The 21,362-nt window shown below is 37.9% G+C and overlaps 1 long non-coding RNA gene across 2 annotated transcripts; it reads right to left on the bottom strand.

Moving 5' to 3' along the window:
• Positions 1-4,707: 4,707 nt before the first annotated feature.
• Positions 4,708-15,870, bottom strand: LOC113641291. Of its 2 annotated transcripts, XR_003440273.2 has the most exons (5): positions 15,433-15,870; positions 14,783-14,798; positions 7,813-7,859; positions 6,793-6,934; positions 4,708-6,610 (listed from the first exon to the last, which is right to left on the bottom strand). It is a non-coding gene; the product is annotated as an uncharacterized LOC113641291 (long non-coding RNA). The 2 variants fall into 2 exon arrangements; XR_007143571.1 differs by lacking the exon at positions 14,783-14,798.
• Positions 15,871-21,362: the final 5,492 nt, after the last annotated feature.

Below are 21,362 nucleotides of genomic sequence, written 5' to 3'. Positions count from 1 at the left end.
TGGTTCTCTTGGAAATATTGGTAAAGCATGTAAAGGAAAAAGAAATAGAGTGATGAACATGACTGAACGTATACTCTATATTCCCAAGGACCTCACCTGTGACCTTGCAGGGACACCACAGGTTAAGGGTCTCAGGGACACAGAGTCATACTCAAAGGCATAAACTTTTCAAGCTGGTGAGATATTTCTCTCTGTATTCCTTTGAAATTATGTACAGAATCCTGGATCTTAAGTGAACATTAAAAAAGGAAAAAGACAGCATCTTATTGTATAAAAAAAAATAATATTGTATGTACAAATAAAAACGTTAGTCATGTGCACGTTGTGTTTTGTCCTGCTAAACAACACTACTGCAGGTAGTGTCACATGGTGTTTTTTTTAATGCTTAGCACCTTCATTTAGTCAGGCTGAATGTCAGGAACATCTGAATTACAATTGGGACTAAAACGCACCCTGATATAGATTCATTAATTAATCAATGAATTTATTAATATAAAATCTACAAGCTCAAAATAAAAAATCAAGTAAAATGCAAAGATAACAGAAAACCACTATGTGGACACTATGTGGAAGGTATTTTTCTTTCTCCAAAGAGAGAATGTAAATGTTCCTAAATGTAAAACTTTATTAATTAATCAAAATACGGTACATAAAATCAAGCTCACAGTAACAGTAGTGGTTGCCCAGTGGTACCTCATGTTGGATGTTCAAAACCCAATGCTGCCACTGTTGGTCCTCTATCCCTGTCTGTTGCAGGGTTGTTGAATCATAGCTGAGCCAGTAGACACTGAGCTCTCTGAAGAATTAAGTGGAAAAACTCCAGAAAATGAATGTGCTCTCCAGTAAACGCTGCACTCTTAACCAAACATTTTGCAAAATCTGTGTCACAGCGCCTAATTCCGTGGCTTCCACTGCTTTGGGACCATCAAACATGGCCAAGACTTGTTTACATTCACCTGTTCCTAATTACTGTATGTATTGATACTCACCTTACTTTAGCACTGTGTTCACCAGAAGATAAATGCTCTTTGTTTTTCATCTGTAACATTACTGAGGCATTTATTTGTTGCTAGGATTTCCTGGTTTTTGATCTTTGCCTGTTTATGTCTGATTTCCCTCTTTTCGCTTGTGTTTTTTTTTTTTGGACATCAGTTTTGCTGCAGTTACATTTGTATCTGTTCAGTTTGCTTAGTCTCTGTCTCTGCACTTGCATCCAATGCTGAGACTTTGTGTTGTGACAAAATACCTCACTACACACTGATTCAACAGGTGACTCTGCCTGGCATTGGGCCATTGCCACCCACAGGTGACAGCTAGCTGGTGAGCACTAATGCCATCTGATTGACCTGGAGTCGAGAATGGAGAACGTCTCTCAATCTGTTACTGCTATGACTCTGTGATATGCATCCAGATCGCCAACCATGCCATTGCCAGATGCCACGTAATCCTTCCCAAATTAGAGGTGTTTTATTACAATGACCTCTCTACCTTGCTAGCCCTGAATTGTCAGGTTTGTGGCTCTCCCCACTGTCATAGCACTGGATTGGGCAAAGGATTGGAGACAGCAAGAAAGTGGGCAAATGTATGACTGATTATGCTGCATGCAGAGATAAACAGCTCATCCTGGACTTGCTCATTGACGTAACCATCCATCTAGACCAGCTACTATGGAACAGACTAGCTCAGTGTTCATTGAACCTTTTGCCTGATACCACCAGTGGCAGCAAACTCATGGAGTTGGCTCACAGATACAGCACTCAGACCAGTCTTCTTTCCTTGCAGTGTGACCTTTAGTCATTTAGACTGCTTAGCACCTCACAAACCATCCAGGCCATTGATTGGGACCCATTGGAGAGGTTAATATTACCCAGAAACACATCCTCTGCTCCTCAGGTTTGGCATGCTTCACCAGGAGCATATCATGCTGATGGTCACCCTTTCTGAAAATCATCTCATAATCTTAGGCCTCCCATGGCAAAACCCACTGCTGACAAGTTTAGTAGCTTGTTTGCTGGTCTTCCTCCTCACTCCACCAGTACATCCAATGTCCCAAGTTTACTCTAGTCCCCACCTCGGTGAAAAGCCCAGAGCCTAGTAACCAACCCTGTGTCCTGTCTGGGTATCACAACCTGAAGGAGCTCAGTAAAGCCCCCCTCACTTAGACTATGACTATGCCATTGAGCTACTAGGGGCCATGTCACTTGTCAGTGCCAGAGAAACAGGCTGTTGGAGGAAAAGAGACGAGTGGAAGATAGCATTCAACACCTCAGTGTTCTAGTATCTTGTCAATGATGTGCTAAGAGACATGTTGGGAAAATTCATTGTGAAATCAATGATATCTTTGTATACTCCCCAAACTGTGAACTAAATGGTCAACATGTCTGCCTTCTGTCCTGTCTGCCTTCTGTCCTGTCTCCATTCTGTCCTGTCTCCCTTCTGTCCTGTCTCCTCAACCACTAGTTGTATGTCAAGTGGAAAGAAGTGCAAGTTCCTTCAGAGAAACATTCTTGGGCACCTCATTTCCCAGATGGGGTAGCTAGGACCAGACCAAGGTGTAAGCCATGGTGGACTGGCCCACTCCATGGACAGTAAATGAGTTGTAGCTTTTTCTGGGGTTTCTTTTTTACGTGCTTCATCCTTCCACTCAATGGTCAGTTTGAAGTAACCTTAAACACCTAATGTTGAATTCAGAATCAGATCATACCATGACATGACTGAAAGAAGTATTGACCACAGCTCCTGTTTGACCATGCATTGTTTTGGTTTGCAGCTTGGACATTTGCTTATCAGTTTATATTCATTCTTTGTCATTTGTTTAATTTTGTGACTTTTTTGTTGTTTGCACTTTTTTGATTTATTGTCTTAAAATATTACAATATAACAAATAAAGTGCATTACTTAATTAGCTGGTGGTTTATATTTTGTATTTCATATATAAGTACTAATTAATGTATTAGTGCATGAACATTACTAAACAATTTGTAAATGCTCTTGCCACAAGAAATCTAGAAAAAGCAAAGCATGGAGTTGTACTCATACTCATTCATACTTGACTAAGAGTTCAGAGACATTACATTTCCCTTCTAAGCTTTTAAAAGCTTCGGAAAGTGGTCTCTATTTTCCCTCATGCTCCATTTAAGAAGTTGCGACTTGTTATTCACCACCGTCAACTTGTTAAAATACCAATACCAATTTCACCTTGGAATTGAATCAGTTCTTTTCTCCCTTTCAGTGAGATGTCAAATGAACAGCTCACTATTCCCCTCCTACTTAATTATTTTATGATAATATTGGCTTGATTAACATAACACTTTCATGGAGAGGTCAATTGTCCCAAGGTGAGAAATGACGTAAATACAACTTGGAATTTAGCACTTACAAGGCACCGTTTCACAGCATCAGTCATCATGAGGCTATGATTAGTTGGGATGGTGACACCGCAGGAAAAGATAGAAGGATGTACAGTTAAATCCAGGCTGATTATGATGTAAAACCATACAACCAACTACCTCAACCCGTAGTGCACAAGAGCCAGTCCTACAAACCTGCGATAATCCAGCAGGACTTACAGCCTAACACAGTACACCTTGATCATCATCAAATCGCAATCTCTCTAGCATGAGTCTCAAGGTTGAGTCAGTAATGTTTTGGGCAACCAAGCTAAAAAGAGTTTGTTTATAGACATATTATATAATTATTATATAATCTTTCAGCCAAACGTAGATATATAGGTTCTTTTCTGTTTTAATGTTTGCTGCTTTTAATGAAGTTATTTTTTTCATTCAAATGAGTCATTCACATTAAGTTGCTTGCTGAGGCAGCTGCTGATTTATATCAACACACATCCAGGATATTTAAATAAGGTGAAATACAGTATAAAATAAATTACATAATAAATCCAGTCGAGTCCAATGTTTTTAGTATTTTTTTTTACCATCTACTACAATTACAATCTTATTTATTCTTACTCAATGGAGAACAACATACTGGAATTCTAGCCATATAAATAGAGCAGGAGAAGCTTAAGGATTTAAAAGAACTGTAAGTGGGCTTCCATTTAGAAGGCTGTAATGTAATAGTACTGTACATGCTGTGTCATGGATATCTCAAGATACCATTTGATACCTACTGTAAAGATTAGTTCAGGTTAATTGAATTCAATATGTATAGCACTTTTAATAATGGACTTTGACATAAAGCAGCTTAACAGAAATATAGAATTAAATTTATACCTAATGGGTAAGCCACAGTTGGAAGAAGCAAGGAAACACTCTGTGAGAATATATGTAGAAGAACCCTTAAGAGGAACCAGACTCAAAAGTGATCCAATATTCATTTAGGTGACACTAGATAAACTGATTATAATTGTAACCAGTAACATGAAGACTATTTTATTGAAGTTAACAACACTTCACTGATGGAGGCTTGCAATAATAGGCAGTCTTAAGCCATTTTCATGGTTTCTATGTGGTACTTTGCTTAATAATCCCATTTAGGCTGTGCATGTGGGGCCATAATCAGTTTCCGAGATGTTTGTGTTGACATTTCAACATAAAGAAAACATTGCTGTCATCCATATCTGCTGTTTGGCATAGCACATAGCCATGCGGCATAGTATATTTACCATAGCCAGCCATACACAGAAACTCAGCATGACCACCAACTGTAAATTTATGGACTCTTGCTTTAAAGCTACATCATACTACACATACATTGGAATGTCTACCTATGAAACAGGAAAAGTACTTGAACAGTGTTGATGCGCCCTATGACAAAAAGTATGAGGACCCATATGTGTTTTGTCCTTGCCAGATAGTCTCCCCTTTGGTGATATGATACACTTGACTATTCTAGGAAGGCTTTGGGGAAGACCTTTGGACATTTACCTACTGTAAAACACTGTTGTATAACAGTGCCAAAATGAAGGACATGAATAGAAATTCTATAGTTTTGCAAGAGAAAATATACAAGTCATGATGTGTCCTGTGTTTGATGGGCAGATGACAGAAATTCCACATGATCAACAATGCCAGACATTCATGACTTGTATATGACATTGATGACTTGCACAGTCATCAAAGCCTAAAATGCCAACAGCAGAGTTGTTGTTTGTGTCCTTGAGACATTGCCTTCAGGACACAATAACTGTTCAGTAGTCACTGTCCAGCGGGCAAGGTTTTGTTTATGATCCCATCACATCTTGTTGGGGCACTGTATACATAGTAAAAGAGGTTCACAGAGATGCCTACCAGTAGAATGAACATAGTATTCCCTAATTACAAATAGCACAAGGCAGGTGAGCCCCATGCTGGCTTTACTATTCCCACAGCTTCACCCTCCTAAATGCCAACCGATCCATATGATGCAAAAAAAATCAAGATAGCAGTGAGTTGCCTGACATCTTGGCCAATAAGTACAGGAGTGCGGTATCAGTGACTCACCAAGCCGTCATCACTTGGGCACTGTCTATCTGAGTCATCATTTAAATTGTCCAGTCTGTGTTCACCTTTGGAGTTTGGGATTAATGTGATATGTTAGTTGCTATAAAAGCAAGTTATTAACTGGATACAGACACTATAGTAAAACTATTGAAAGTATCGTATTTGACAAGAAACAAAGCTTTTGGAAAACTGCCTTCATTATTTATTTTTTTCTTTTTTCAATTATTACAATGAATTAAGGAATGAACAAGGAATTCAGCCATCATTACAGCCTGCTTGTTGGTGGATAACCAGTGAATCTGTGAGAAAGCGAGAAAGTGAACTGAATCACACCCACTGTCCCAGCAAAATACTATGGTCTAATCATCTAGTTGAAAATAATATAATTTTCTAAAAAGTATACATACCCTTGTTGTTTTTTATAGTATATTTGTCATGTCCTTTATGTGTGCTTTTTGTGCTAAATGGGTTTGTTTAAGGAATTGGAATTGTTTCAGCCAGAACTTTTCAAAGTATTGAGCACCCAGAATTAATATTATTATGAATGGGCAAGCTGAGAATGCAGATCACATGGGTCCTCCTATATCAACTACCATATGATACTCCTTCTAAAGGCTTATTCCATTTAATGAAAACGAGATCCAGGATATTGCTGAGAAGCCACTAATGGACTCCTGGCAACGGTTGCTTGTTGGTCATTGTCTTGTGAATGTGTGAGACAAAAGTAGGGTAGCATGTTGGGAAAAGAACTGTGAGAACTGTGGGATAAAGAAGCAGCCCTTAAATTCAAGAATTTCTGGGCTTAATGAAACACACACTGCTGTCTGTCCCACCAGAGTCAGAAATGTTGCTGTAGCAGTGCATGAGTTAAGCAAATTGAAATTGAAAATGTAAACGTACATATAGCATTTGTTGAACCCACTGATTGGTGAATGTAATAACATTGATTATCATTTTACAATGGCACCTTTCAATGGGTGGGATATATTAGACAGCAAGTGAACAATAAGCTCATAAAGTTGTTCTGTTGGAAGCAAGAAAATTGGGCAAGATCTGAGCAACTTGTGGAGTGTCCCCAGTATACAGTGGTTAGTACCTACCAAATGGCTGCTGGGTCATGGGAAATCCAAGGACTCGTTGATGTTTCTGGGAACCCACAGCTAATATGTCTGTCACACAGAAGAGTTACTGTACTATACCAACAAATGCTAAAAGGTTAATGCTAGCTATGATAGAAAGGTGTCAGAACATATCAGAACTGGGCCATGGAACCATGGAAGAAGGTGACCTGATGTGCTCAATCACATTTTTTATTATATCATGTAGAAAGCCTTGTGTTTGCACCACTTACCTGAGGGAAGAAGGCAAGTCAGCAGATGCACTGTGAATCTCTGGTCAAAATTCTGCAAGGAAACCTAGGGTCCTGCCATTCATGTGTACAGTGGAAATAAGAATCACCCCTTCAAAATAATCACATTTTGTTGCTTTGCAGCCTGAAATGAAGAAGGACACAACTTTTGTTTTATCCAGCTGTATTTACTCAGTGCAACTTATAACACGCTAGTGAAAGATATAATACTGTAGCAACAGGTCAGAAGAAAATATAAAAAATTAAAAACAGAATTACTGAGTTGAATAAAGGATTCTTTATCAGTATTGTGTCGAACCACCTTTTGCTTTAATTACAGCCCAAAGATCCAGAGAACAAAGATCCTTGCTTTGTTATGAGCCTTTGGCCAGTCAAATAATGCTTGTATGGGGACATGTTTGAACAGCAGTTTGTAAAAAAGAGGGCAAAGCCAGGAAACAGGATCATTAAGGATTTACACCTGTGTGGTATTGTTCTAATGTGCATTTTGTATTGCGTTGAGTGGAAGAGAGAGTAAAGTGTGCAGACACTAGCTCCAAAGGAGAGAGCTACAGTACAAAGCACAGAGCTGTAAAGTAATCGTAGTAGTAATGGCCAATAAAGAGCGCTTATGAGTTGTCCTTAGCCTTTCTCCAATTTCCTTATTTCTCTTCTGAGCCCAGGAGAAGTGTAACAGACATCCATCGGTTAAATGAATTAAACCCTACCCTGGGTCCAGATTAAAAACAATTCTATAAGTTCGATGAGACTTATAGTTCATCCATTGTTGCAGTACAGTTTATTAGATAGAGCGCACCTAGACGACTCTTCATTTTGTATGTGTGTGCGTGTGTGTGTGTGTGTGTGTGTGTGTGTGTGTGTGTGTGTATGTGTGTGCTTGTGTGTGTGTGTGGATTGTTGATGGATTTTAAGAAATAGGATGCAAGTTCTTTTCTTTGAACAGAAATAATATGATTTGCTGTGCTATAGATGTTAAAAAACAGACTTGATTATAATACTTACTTTTTGTCTGATGCTTAGTCCCTGTAATCTGATATGATCCCGTTTACCTGGAAGTAAACAGAAAAATAGTTAGTAGTACATTTGGCAAGCTGAGTAAACTTGAGACACTTGCTTTCTACTTTGCTGACATTCTTATTGATGCTTTTGATTTCTTAATCTTAATCAACAGTTGTCATTATGGCTTGGACAATTTAATAATTATCAAATTATAAAGTCTGATTTTGTCTTGTGCCATGTGCTTATGTTTGTTTTCATGTGTGTTTTCACCTCTGCACACCTGATCCTTATGTGATACTAATTACCTCCCCTACTTATACCTGTATACTTACCTGTTGTATTGCGTGTGTTTTTTGCTGATTCTTGGTTGTTATGCGTTGTTTGTTACCATAGTGTTCTCAGCTTTATGTTTTTTGTTTGTTTGTTTGTTTTTGTATCTAGTTTTGTATTTTAGTTGCTTGGTTTTTCCCTAGTATTTTCCTGTGTCTTTTGTTTTTGTGATTTTATTAATAAAACCACTGTCTGTCTTCTATCCCCGCATTTGGTTCTAGATTCTATTGTTTTCTGTGGAGGCACCCTGCACCCTGACAGCAGCAGTTTGTGGCTGTAGATTTTGATAATGTCTTTATATGCTCTAGCATTAGAAATTCCTTTTGCTGAAACTAAACCTGCTCCAGCATGGTAATGTCCCTGTGTACAAAGTGAGATCCTAAAGCTTAGAGTTGTAGTGGAAGATCTCGAGTGTTCTGCACCAAGCCCTGTAGTCAATTTCACAGATCACCTTTAGGAAATAGTGGAACAATGGCTATGCATGCAAGGCCTCCTTGCCCAACACCAGTCCCTAATCCCTGGCATACATGTAGCTGAAGATGAAAATCCCCATACTTATGTATTTCCCTGCAAGGGGAACTGTAACTCCTATCCCCACTTTTAGGGCTTGTTGCAGTTCCCATTTTGACCACCAGATATAACAAGAGCTGTGTGGAAACTAAGTGGGGAAATGCTCAAGCTGCCCTGTGATTGTACAACATCTAGAAAGGTGAACAAATCATTTTTTAAAAAAAATCTCTGGTCACAAAAATGAAGGACACACAATTATGGAATGAAATCAGACTAAACAAGCACAAAATATGACAGATTTTTATTATTGGACAGTTTCCAAATTAGAGATATTGCTTATACAGAAAGAGGATTGATCAGTGTTCTTCAGATCATAGGCATGTTTTATTTACTTCAGCTTTAAAGGTACTTGTGTTCAAAGGTGGTTGTCTGGACATTACTGAGAACCCTATCCAAAATGTTTCGACTCTGAAGAATCTGCCAGCATTTCAGATTTTATCCACAAAAGTGATTTGCATAATCTGAATTTAGCCCCCAAGAAAATCTTATATTGAAAAAACTCGGAACAAACTCAGTAATAACGATGACAGTGTCAGCACTGCACTAGAAGCACAACATTCTGCCATGCATTTGGTTCAAAAGTCCACATCAGTAAAAAAGTACAGTATTAAAGTTGCCTTGGAAAACAGAACTGATGCAAGGACTAAGAAACAAGATAACACTGACTTCCTCTATCCCATTGGCTATGAAAGCCCAACTGCCATAGCAACAACCTTGAAGGCACCAGCTGGGTGTCCAAAAAGCCTGAGACAAGTATCAAAATCTCCAATTACTAGTCACAGCAAACACATACACAGCTGTTGAATGCCATTTAAGTTAGAATAATAATAAGCCAATGCTTAATTGCTTTGGTGTCTGGTAGAAATATCTTGATTCCAAATGGGAAAATAATCAGGCAATGAAGAAATCCTTCTCTTTGTGTTATTATAGGCTAAGAAGTTATTTTCCCAAAGTGTATATGATATGATTTCAGAAACATAATGTGTTTTCAAAATTAGGGGCAGGGAACAGTATTAGATTCACTGCTGTTTCATAAGATGTCGCATTATGTAATCAGTGTAGACCTGTTTTTGTAACGCGTAATGATGACTGAACTGTTCTCTAAAATCAATACAGATATCAAGACAATAAAAGAATTCCAGTCCCTCTGTATCAACAATATTTATCTAGTAAAGATTTGACACAAGTCATGGTCATTTTTTTGGTATTTAACTATTAAACATATTAAATATTTTAAGCATCAAATAGTACAATTTAAGAAGTGGCACCACTTTCCTGCTGGATGTGCTGCGAATGTCAAAAAATATTGACCACAAATCCAAAAATTCCAAGAATTATTCAATACAGCCAGGTTCAAAGAATATACATTTGTACTTTTTTTAAGGACATTCAGTACACATGAACACAAACATTAAACTGCTCCAAGGCATCAAGTCACAGAGCCTACGTCCAATACTAAAAAATTTCATCCTTTCCTTCATCCTTTCCTTCCTTAGTGCTAAAAATTCACATAGAATGTATGATAATCCAATTAAAATTATTTTATTACTGAACTCCAGCACATGCAATTGAAAGGAAGTGTTACAAAGACAAATAAATTAACCAGTGCCTCTATCTGGAACATCATTAAGATGTTTTCTCACACTAGCATGGTTTTGCAGAGATTTTTTTGAGAACTTCAATGAATTCCAAACTCTATTGAGTACTGAATGTGGAGTTATCTCAAAGGGGCATTATAAGCATTTGAGATGTGGATTTGGGATTTTGGACTGGAATGGCTTAGAAGGTTTCAGACCTAACTGTAAAAAATATTCCAACATCATCTGAGGGAAGAGAAACACTATAACAAATTAAAGCACAAGAGTAAATCCAGTTGAATGGGGTGGAAGGAGATCAAGTTAGGATTAAAACAGACAGGAAGTGCACAGGACCACTTAACATTACAGACTCATTCATACCTAGTTACTGTAAATACAAGTTGCTTACAAGATAAAGAGAAAGAATAAGAAGGAGAATGGTCTTAGCCATCTTTCCCAGATAATAGGACTTATGGAGGGTCAAGCTTCTGTCTCTAGCCCTACAGCCTCAGATGCTCTGTAATATTTGGGAATGTAACTGTTTGTTTAACAGGCACTGGGAAGTGAGCCAATCTGCTCTGTTGTCAAGGACACTCCTCTGAAATAATCTGCAGTGACACACCTCTGTATTATGTCATGACAAACACAGCAAGACATTACTGATCTCCAAGCTCTCTTCATTCCTATTGATTTTTCCAAACCAGTGCTATCCATCGTGCTCGCCAATATGTACTACAAACATAGGTGGAGATGTTCATGTGATCCTCGCTGATTCAAGAGGTTGTTATATGAATAACATTCTGTTACTTATATGTTAAAGGTTCAGCTTGGATTGTTGTTGTAATTATTAAAACAATATGTGTGTATGCAATGAACTCATCTCACATTAATCAGTCAATCTGCAAAAGCTTTGTTACAGGCAAAGAAATTTTTGTTAAAGCTGTAAAATACATCCAAATGAAAACCAGTAAGTAAATAACCAGTAATGGTAGTGATAAAATGAGTTTAAGGTGGAACATGTAGAGCATACAGTGAAACTAATAATAAGTACAAAGCTGAGTATTTGTAGTTTGTGTATAGAAAGATAGCTGATTTGACTCAAAATCCTTGAGAGGTTGGTTGAATAATGACTCAGGGCAGATATGTCAGGAGACACAATGCAAAATGCAGCATTATGCAAAGTAGACCTGGGACTAAATAATTTTTGCATGAACCACAAATTGCGGTTGCAAAAGTGCAAAGTGATGCAAATTTTCAACTCTAGAACAACTTGGGACACTGGAAAATATGCAAGTTTAGCTCAGTAACATTTCTTAATAAATGCTTTATCCTTGTCAAAGTCACACTGGATCTGGAGTCTGTCCTGAAAACACTGGTATCACTTTTTCACTAAAACAGTTCATGTTCTGGTTCCGGACCTGGGTCTCATCCAGTGCTAAGCCAGGCAAACTGGAACCGATTACAAACCGGCCACAAGTTTCTGCAGACTCCAAAAACAAACAATGACGTAACAGATTTTGTTGCTATGCTTGGTTCACGTGACTTCATATTTAGACTTAAAAACATACTGTGACTTTAAAACCAATATGTTTTTAAGAATTGACTTGAAGCTCAATGCTACTTCCATTGACGTTCTATGCACATGATAACAACTAATGAGCTAAATCTTCATTTTGTTTTTATTTTATTATGGCTTTGCTAGCCTACATTTAAACCAAAACAATGTTTTTTTTATTCACATTGCCATTTAATACGAACTTTACAATATTTCTTGATCGAGAATTCCACTGTTTTTAATTAAAATTGCAAATGATATTCTTCTAGCCTAATTCACACGTTTTCTCCATAGACCACAGATGAACTACTTTTTCAGACATTTTGTATGTTTTTTCTGGTACACTAGTTACTGGGGATGCTATTGATGTAGCTAGCAACCAATGTCATTGTAATTCTTCAGAAAATCTTTCCTTGTTAAGCTGCATTTCCCCACTCCTGCAGCATAGCTGCCCCTGACATTATCGCTTCTGGGGTTAAATTCCAGCCAGTTTTCAGGAGCAAGTTTTTTTTTGTTTTTTTTTATGACAGAAACTGACTTCTCTGTGGTGAACACCATGAAGTATAAAGGGAAAAACACCATGGCATGGGACACACACACATATTCACTTATACATTCACATCTGAACTGAGCAACTGAGAATACTCAATCCACCTGCTTTTGGGAGGTAGACTCAAGGAGAACAAAGAAAACAGCACAGAGACCTTCATCCAAGGTCAGGATCAAACTGGAGACCATTGAGGTGTGAGGTAACAATGCTGCCTGGTGACCCACTGTGTCCATCAGTAACAAAAATAATGTGATAATAAATAAATGTCACAGATTCTCAAACCAAAACAATTAAATAGCATGATTCCCATTTGCATTTGTTAAAAGACAAAACTTGTATTAATTATGAATAAATAAAGATTCCATTTTAACCAAGCTAGACAGTATGATAAAGTCAAGTATAAGGGTCAAGAATGATCAACAGTATACTGTTGGTGTGAGTAAAGTAAGATTGATATGTTTTTGATAGAATGTACTAGGAGAAGTGGTGGCTCAAGGCTCTGGGTTGTTGATTGAAGGATCAGGGTTCAAGCCCCAGCACTGCCAGGCTGCCACTGTTGGGTCCTTGAACAAGGCCCTTAACCCTAACTGCTCCAGTGGTGCTGCATCATAGCTGACCCTGTGATCTGACCCCAAACTCTAAAGTTGGGATATGTGAAGAAAGGATTTCACTGTGCAGTAATATATATGTGACAAAATAAATAAAGGCTCCTACTTTTAATCCCATTTACTGTTTGACCCAGACACTTGATTATGTAATGTTTTACAAAAATATAATACTTATCTATAGTTTGTACATAAATTCCAACCTCACTTTCATCTGACATGCAGGTGAAGAGACTTCTCTGAACCTGACTATTGAGATTTTTAAGTCTTATATTCCATGTGAAAGAGCCGTAACTATAGAAACAATAATATTTCAGAAGAAGCACTTTACTCTAAACATGTAACTGGCCTCAGCAATTGACTCTGATGTTGGAATAAAATTGCTAAGTGTGGCCAAAACAACTATGTAGTAAAAAAAAAACCAAAGGATTTGAAAGATTACAAGTATTCAAGCATACCAAATATTTTTCTCTTTCTTTTTTTCCACTCCAAAAACTGTTGTAGAAAGGACATTATTTACATTTACATTATTTCCTGTTCCTGTGTTACCCAGATGAGGATGAGGTTCCCTTCTGAGTCTGGTTCCTCTCAAGGTTGCTTCCTCATATAATCTCAGGGAGTTTTTCCTCACCATCCTCACCTACAACTTGCTCATTATGGATAGATGTTAAAGATAAATAGTAACTTAAATTTAAACTTAAAATTTTTATTCAGTTTCTATATTTCTGGAAAGCTGCTTTGAGAGAATGTGAATTGTTAAAAGAGTTATACAAATAAATTGAACTGAATTGAATTACAGAAAACCACTGTGGTGGAAAAATTCTTTCTCTAGTGAGGAAAAGGCCCTGTGCAACATTTGGACACCCTCCAGGAGGTAGGACTATCTGTATCAAAGTCAACAATCAAGACCTTTTTTTTTTTTGGGAACAACATGCTATGGACAGATGAGACAAAGTTATTGCATCAGAATGATGGATAAAATAAATCATGTGGAGAAGGAAAGGCACTGCTAAGGATCTGAAGGTGTGGACATGTAGGGTCAGTTCCCTTGTATTTATTGATGATGTGAATACTGACAAAAGCAGCAGGATGAATTCTGTAATGTGGAATGTGGAATTCTGGGCTGTAGTTTCTGCTCAAAGACATCCAAATTCCTTAAATGGCTTAAATATTTTAATATTTAGAAGAATATTTGTAGAATACTAAATGAATAACCTTTAGCATGGGATCGACAGTGGGGCATCGAGGAGCATCTCTGAGCAAAGGTCTACATTACCGTGATTATCAATTACAGACATCTTGTTGAACAATTTTATCACCCAGCAATTTTGTTCATACTTAATACTTACACTCATAAAGCTAAACTCCATTTAAATGATGGACATTAATAAATGCTTGAGCAGGAATTCTTCATTAAAATCTTCAACATCCTTTTTTCTCCCAGCATTCTTGGTCAAATATTGAGGTGTATTATTTACATAAAAATAAATTTCTGTGTTGACAGAATCCCATCAGAGAGTCCATTTACCTTTGACTTATATAGTTAAGCCTAGATTTGTAGTATCGCCAGGAACAGGGAGAGCCCCGATAATATGTAATAGTCCATTAGATACGAATGGAAGCACACACAAACATAGATACAATCTATATCCTATTTTTCACCACATGCTAGTGTTGTTAACAGATTATAAGATGGAATGTATTCACAGCAGACGAGTGAAGGAATGAACAATCAATAATGCATTTCCACACACATATTAAACGAACATAAACCTGGATCCCCTACCTCCAGGCCGTATGTCCTGCAAATTGTCATTCAGGACCCCAGAGTAAAGGGAAACCATAGGAGAGAGAATAAAAACAAGGAAATGTTATGGATAAAGTAAAAACAGAATCTGATAAACAAACGGCACAAATTGAGGGAGAGAAGAAGAGTAAAATGTAAGGACAATATCTCATTTAAAACCACAAATTTACAATAAAGAAAAATAATAATAAAATTTTATGACTGTGTTTAGAAAGTCAAAAAGAGACATCTAGAGACAAAAAATACTGAAGAGAATAATGGAATGGATACTGCAATAATTTAGTACAGAAATAAGTCAGAAATAAGAAATAAGAAAAGTGAGATGAAGAATGAGACAAAATTAAAAGAAAATGGTATATCGGCTCAGACCGAAAGGGAGGAGAATCCGATCTGCTGTTTCTTTCTTTTTATTTCTTCATTTTTATCCCATGATTTTGCTAATCCTTGCATCCACCCATATGTAATCTCAGTTGAGTCCCAAGGTGCCTCTCTCTCTCTCTCTCTCTCTCTCTCTCTCTCTCTCTCTCTCTCTCTCTCTCACACACACACACTCTCTCTCTCTCTCTCTCTCTCTCTCTCTCTCTCTCTCTCTCTCTCTCACTTTCTCTCTCTGTGTACTTTATCCTCACCTTCTCTTCTTCACACTTCCTGTCTGCTTCATCTGTCCTCAGAAGTTCTTCCTTCTTTGCCTCGTACATAGACGCTTGTTTGGGCTGTAAAGATTTCCATACATCCTGGATTCTGACAGGAGGTTAAAAAAATCCCAAATGAGGTGAAGTTAAAGCTTGATCAGCTCGATCAGCTTGTCTGCGAACAGAGAAGTCAATAAGGTTTCTCAGTCTAGGATGAAGGAACACATGCAATGCTGCCAAGCAGGACGAGAAGCATCATAAAATCCCTGTGGCCAAGAGAAGGAGAGAAGAGAGAGCATAAGAGAGTTGTGCGTGTAAGAGGGGGAAACAATAAGGGTGTATGCATGTTTGTAATCGAGTGCAAGTGCGTATAGAGGTGGAAGGGGAGAGACTGATGGAGAAAAGGAGGCATGGGTTCGCACGATGGAGAGGAAGAAAGAGAAATGGGAGTGGGGAAAGGGAGAGTTCGGGACAGGAGGGTGGAATATATGTCATTGCCAACCCCACCCCCCAACCCACCCCTTCTCCATTGCTGGGCAGATACTTCCGCCTTTGGCATGAGAGGCAAAAAGGCAGACAGGGAGAGAAAGAAGGCGTGTTTTCCCCCACTTTGGCTTGCTTTGTATCCCATAGTCTGTGCACATGCTTTAATTAATTCTGTCTGCCAGCCCCATCCCATTTGTTTTCCTATCTCTGTCTCAGACAGAGGCAGCCTGTAAGTAAAAGAGGCAAAGAAGGAGGGGGGATATGAAAGGAATAAATGCGATAAAAAAAAAAGAAGAGATGCTAGAGGGTTAAGAGCCTACAAGATCTGAATGTGTGAATGAGAGAAATCTCTGCATGTGAAGATTAGATTTATAAGATTGGAAAATTGTCTATATGTAAAGAGATTAATCCTCTTAAACCGAATCAACGGAAGTAAATTTGTATTAAAGCAATAAATTAACTGAACTTAAATCCACAGTGCAGTAGGATTTAGTAATATGCTCCATATAACATGAGGTTCCTAGGCTGCTGTGGGTTGCCCTGACAATCCTGTTACTGTAAATACAGTCACTGCTGTCAGAAGGTGTGGGTCTGGAGACAAAGGGAAATTTGTAAACAAACGGCAGGTCAGCGACATCAAAATTGATCTTTTCTTGACTTTAGGCATAATTCAGACTACAGAGTGGCATACATACATACATCTGAGGAAAACATTATTCCTCTGTTCTCTCCAAAATCACATCCACCAGAAACTCTTTAATCGACATGCTAACTGATGTCTCTGCTGGATGATTGTGGTGTAAAATGAAAAGGCTGTAAAATGTATAATACATGATTTGTTTTGTTTTGCATTGCTGCAATAGATGCAGTTCAGTAATATTTTAATAATGTATAAATTTGTTCCTTCAGTATGTAGACTGTGCAAAAGTCTGGACATTTTTGTAATCAAATTTTGTTTCACAAATCTCCAGAAAAACAAAACCATATAAAATGACCCAGCACGAATCTGAAACTGTGGATGTACAGTCTGATGTAAAAACAAAGGCTCATCACACAATATTGATTTTGTTTAGTTTTGGTCTCATTCAAGTTTTATTTCAAGTAGAAAAAAAAATAATTAATCATTTTCAAAGGAATATTTTCCACATTTCATAACAGATGCCTAAGAACTTGGAATGAACAGGCACCGTGATTTCAAGGCAGGAAACTAATCCAGCCACTTAAGAGTTAATTCACAGTGCTGGTCCCAAGCCTGAATACAATGGGAGGGTTGTGTCAGGAAGGGCATCCAGTGTAAAACTTTTGCCAAATCTTATACGTGGACCAGATGATCCACTGTAGCGACCCTGAGAATCAGGGAGAATCTGAAAGAAGAAGAACACCACCAACAACATAATATATGGCAATGAACAGTCAGTTCTCCAAGTTGTGTTGGAAGCAGGAAAAATGGACGAACGTAAGGATCTGAAGATCCTTTATGGCTAGAAGTCTGGGTTAGAGCATCTCCAAAACATCAGGTCTTGTGGGGTTTTTCTACAAGTACATACCAAAATTGGTTCAAAGAAGTACATTGAAGTTGCAACAGGTTTAATCCGACAAAAGAGCTAGAAGTAGTGGAAGTGTTAGTTTAATGGTCACTGTGTTGGAATACTGGCTGGAAGATTGTGAAGACTCTTAGTGATTAGCACGTTCGCCTCACACCTCCAGGGTTAGGGGTTCGAGTCCCGCCTCTGCCTTGTGTGTGTGGAGTTTGCACGTTCTCCCTGTGCATTGGGGGTTTCCTCCGGGTACTCCAGTTTCCTCCCCGGTCCAAAGACATGCATAATAGGTTTATTGGCATCTCTGGAAAATTGTCCATAGTGTGTGATTGTGTGAGTGAATGAGAGTGTGTGTGTGCCCTGTGATGGGTTGGCACTCCGTCTAGGGTGTATCCTGCCTCGATGCCCAATGCCGCCTGAATATAGGCACAGCCTCCCCGTGACCCGAGGTAGTTCGGATAAGCGGTAGAGAATGAATGAATGAATGAATGAATGTTCCCATTTGCCAGACAACTTATTCATATTTTCCATTTATTTCCATCCACTTATATAAATAGTTGTCAGTTATTGGAGAAAGATGCAAATACAGGTGGCTTATTAAAGCACCCACAAAACAAAGGGGAGACATGAACCCTAGACACGAAGAATGAAACAAGGCAATAAATATATTCATAAAATACGCACAAACACATGCAAAGAAACACTAAAGAAACTCCAATTAAATAGGATTACATATTATTTATTAATGCTTATTTTGTGATTTTCTAAATTTACACTAGATGTGGATCTGGTTAGCTGGAAAAGGTGTGGTCATGGGTCCCTACCAAAGATGAACTCTAATCACCAACTTCCAACTATAAGCACTCCAGTGAGAGAGGTATCATCAGCCTAGAAGCTGACACATTGGATAATAAGGACATCAGGAAACATGCATCTGGGTAGAGGGATCTCTTACATCTGCATCCAAGAAACTCCAGTCACATCTGCTTTCTAGGAACACTCTCTCTAACCAGCTGCTTGCTATTACCTAATTACTGACTGTCTCCTACACATGTGTTCTTCATCCAACCTTGATTATCATGACTACAACTCATGCAGAAGTTACTAAAATTATGAAGTCTTCCATAGTACTTTCTGGGCTGTGGTTTTTCCCCTTTTCTCTTATTGATTTCACAGTTTGTGTTTTAGGGATTTTGGATCTTGATCCATACCTCAACCTATTTTAACCTTCGCTTGGCCTTGTTTTTGATACACACACACACACACACACACACACACACACACACACACACACACACACACACACACACACACATATATATATATAATGAGAGAGAGAGAGAGAGAGAGAATCTATCAGGTCTACAATCTATATGTTTCATCATAGGTGTTCAACTGGATTGACTAACTGAACAGGCCATTGCATATTTTGGACATTTTGGCATTGTGATCCCATCAGGATAAAAAAGTTTTATCATCAACACTTGAAGAAAGTCAGTCAGAATAATGTTGTACTAACATGTGTCTCTCTAAAGCAGGGGTCTTCATCTTATACACAGTGTTGGTCTGCAGGCTTTCCTTCCAATCTAGTAGGAGCCACACCTGATTCAACTTGTCTAATCAGTCCATCTTGGTCTTTATTCAGCTATTAAGTATGCCTCCTGTTCGGCTGGAATGAAAGCCCGCAGTCAAACCGGCTGATAAAATTGAAGACAGATGTTCTAAGAGAATAAATGCATCTAAACCTCGACACAAGCTAAGCATCATCTTTTACTCAATTCACAATTGTGTATATTCTAAAGAAAGTCAAATGAGATGCCATGACCGGTGTCTCTACTAATGTAAGAATGCATGAACATTTACATATCACATGAAAAAAACATTACAGAAATGCATGAATAGGAATAAATTACACGATCAGCCTAATAATTCAATTCAAATCAATGTTGTGTAGAATGTTTAAGATTAACAGAAATCTAAAGGTTAAAATAAAATGTATGTGTATCCCTAATGAACAAACCTCAGGCAATGGTGGCATGGAAAAACTCCATGAGACGACGTAAAGAAACCTTGAGAGGAATCAGACTCAAAAGAGAACCTCATCTTCATCTGGGTGTGATTATAAATCATTTCCTTTCTTCAACTATATATATTGAAATAGAGTTGTGTGACCAAAAGCTTTTGAGCAACTTCTTAAGCGGTTCTATTCATAGCAGTCCTAAGCAACAAGAGAACAATCAGAAGAGCAGAGCTTCTGCATGCAACCGTTCAAGATGTTCACTGGAAAAATAATTGACATATCCACTAAAATCACAGGCCCTTAAGAATAAGGGTTAAGGTCTTGTTATTCATTAATTATTTTGCTAATTGTTTTCCTTTGTACCACATGAACGAATTTCTCTGACTTGTCAGCAGTAATAGCAATGAATGTCAGGTTCTGACCTTGTTTTTTTTTTTTTTTTACATAAAATTTGAACTGTTTTCACCTCATGTTGTCTCAGAAGCAACTTGCTTATAGACATATTTTGTCATTTACTTTCATGTTATTAACAGCAGAAGATAGAACATGGCAGAGTTCAAAGAATCCACGAACGTGGACAAATTTATTAGTCTATTATTAGTTTAAAAAAATTTGTTTAAAAATGAATATTGGTATAATTACCTTATAGGTGTACATATAGAGGCAACAGCTTTTTTCACTGCTTTTTTTTAAACTATTTAAATTAGTTAAAATTATTAGTAAACTCTATACTTCAGAGTAGTTCAGCTAACTTCTATCAATTAACATGAGCTAGCTATTTAAGGAAACTAATAAGCTACTAAAATCCAAGCCTTCAGCTAACAATACAATTCTTTACACTGTACAGTTGATAAGAAGGTGTTGATTTCAGCATCTCATTTATGTCTTGGATGAAAATTTTTGATTTATCGGAATATAGAGAAAAAAAAAGATAAAGTTTCAGCAAGCCAGAGGCAACAGTGGTAAGGAAAAACTCACTAAGGAAGAAACCTTGACTCAAGAAACCCACCCATATCTGGGTGACACCAGCTTGTGATGATTAATTATTTCCTTTCTAGAACTGTACACTGTATAGTCAAGAGCAATCGTGTAAGTTGGAGCAACTTGAGTTTGAGCATCTGGGTAATTTATGAATTCATTATAGTTCTAACAAATTTCTTCCAGCCATAGCCATCAAATGTTCAGTGATGGAGACCAGAGCAAAAAGTCCTATGTATCTCTAGGCTGTCCCCAGTACCAGTGAGGACCTCCATGTGAAGACCAAAAGTAGTGCATCAGGATGGATCAAGCAGGAACGAAGAGCACATGCGTTCACAAACACTGCTGTGCAGAGCAGATTGATGGGGTTTGGAAGGTAAACACAAGGTGTGAACCCCTTAAAAAGATATATTTTTTAAAACGTTATTGTGCTATGAAGTTAAAGTTGTGGAGTCAGACTATAACACCAGGAACATTGTGTTACATGCTTGCATGCTTTGTCCAAAAGAATGAAAATGCTACCCCAAACTTAACCAATGCTATAGTACCTTCAACATCTGTCTGAATCTCATCAACCTGCAGCCAGTATGTTTTTTATTAATCACAGATTGCTATCACTGCCTCCAGAAGTAAGATTATACCCACATGGTTCTTAAAATTGACAAACTGAAGATATATTATGAATAGTTTTAAACATTTACGGCATTTAGCAGACACCCTTATCCAGAGCGACATACATTTTTATATAACTGAACAATTGAGGGTTAAGGGCCTTGCTCAGGGACCCAGCAGTGGCAGCTTGGTGGACGTAGGAATCAAACTCACAACCTTCCGATTGGTAGCCCAACACCTTAACCACTAGGCTACCACATCCCCTGTTTAAAGGTGTTCAGAAATGACACATG

Source organism: Tachysurus fulvidraco, chromosome 7, assembly GCF_022655615.1.
Source record: "Tachysurus fulvidraco isolate hzauxx_2018 chromosome 7, HZAU_PFXX_2.0, whole genome shotgun sequence".
In the NCBI taxonomy this organism is placed as follows: Eukaryota; Metazoa; Chordata; class Actinopteri; order Siluriformes; family Bagridae; genus Tachysurus; species Tachysurus fulvidraco.
Note: the sequence above shows the minus strand (reverse complement) of the source record. Positions and strands in the feature narration are given on the sequence as shown.